A 1503-nucleotide genomic window follows, 5' to 3' on the forward strand; every position below is an offset into this window, starting at 1 on the left:
GATGTCTTGGTAAAGGTTGAAGGCCACTACATCCCTGCTGATTTCATAATCCTAGACATTGGAAAGTGTATGGATGATTCCATCATCCTTGGCAGACCCTTTCTAGCCACAGCAAAAGTTGTGATTGATGTTGACAGAGGAGAATTGGTCCTTCAAGTGAATGAGGACTCACTTGTGTTTAAAGCTTAAGGATCTCCTTCTTTAACCATGGAGAGGAAGCATGAAAAGCTTCTCTCAATGCAGAGTCAAATAGAGCCCCCACATTCAAACTCTAAGTTTGGTGTTGGGAGGTCATCATCATGCTCTGAGTATCTGTGAGGCTCCATGAGAGCCCACTGTCAAGCTATTGACATTAAAGAAGCGCTTGTTGGGAGGCAACCCAATTTTATTTTATTATATCTGTTTATTTTCTATTGTTACTTTATATTTTCTGTAGGTTGATGATCATGTGAAGTCACAAAAACAACTGAAAAAGTAAAAACAGAATGAAAAATAGTATTAAAAATAGCACACCCTAGAGGAGAAGCTTACTGGCGTTTAAACGCCAGTAAGGGTAGCAGAATGGGCGTTAAACGCCCAGTCTGCACCATTTTGGGCGTTTAACACCAGAAAGGGGGCACAGAACTGGCGTTTAACACCAGGAATGGGCACAGAGCTGCGTTTAAATGCCAGAAAGGGGGAGAAAAGCTGGCATTAAACGCCAGAAATGGGCAGCAACCTGGAGTTTAACGCCAGGATTGGCAATCAAGGGGCGTTTACACGCCACATGGTGCAGGGATGAGAAATCCTTGACACCTCAGGATCTGTAGACCCCACAAGATCCCCACCTACCTCATCTCTCTCTCTCTCTCTCTTCTTCACACCTTCCCATAACACCCTTCCCCAAATACCCTTCACCAATAACCTCAATACCTCTTTCCCAAATGCCCCTCACCTATCAAATCCTACCCTCTTCTCCATAATCTCTTCACCAATCCATATCCATCCATCATAAAACCCCACCTACCTCACCATTCAAATTCAAACCATTTTCCCTTCCAAACCCACCCATACATGGCCGAACCCTACCCCTCTCTCCACTCCTATATAAACCCATCTTCACTCCATTTTCACACATTATAAACACTCCTTCTCCCCCTTGGCCGAACCACTAAGCCCCCTCCATCTCCTCTATTTCCTCTTCTTCTACTCTTTTCTTTCTTCTTTTGCTCAAGGACGAGCAAACCTTCTAAGTTTGGTGTGGTAAAAGCTAAAGCTTTTTATTTTTCCATAACCATTTATGGTACCTAAGGCCGGAGAAACCTCTAGAAAGAGGAAAGAGAAGGGAAAAGCTTCCGCCTCCGAGTTGTGGGAGATGGAGAGATTCATCTCAAAGGTGCATCAAGACCACTTCTATGAAGTTGTGGCCAAGAAGAAGGTGATCCCCGAGGTCCCTTTCAAGCTCAAAAAGGGCGAATATCCGGAGATCCGACATGAGATTCGAAGAAGAGGTTGGGAAGTTCT

The sequence above is a fragment of the Arachis hypogaea genome, chromosome 12, assembly GCF_003086295.3.
Source record: "Arachis hypogaea cultivar Tifrunner chromosome 12, arahy.Tifrunner.gnm2.J5K5, whole genome shotgun sequence".
NCBI lineage: Eukaryota > Viridiplantae > Streptophyta > Magnoliopsida > Fabales > Fabaceae > Arachis > Arachis hypogaea.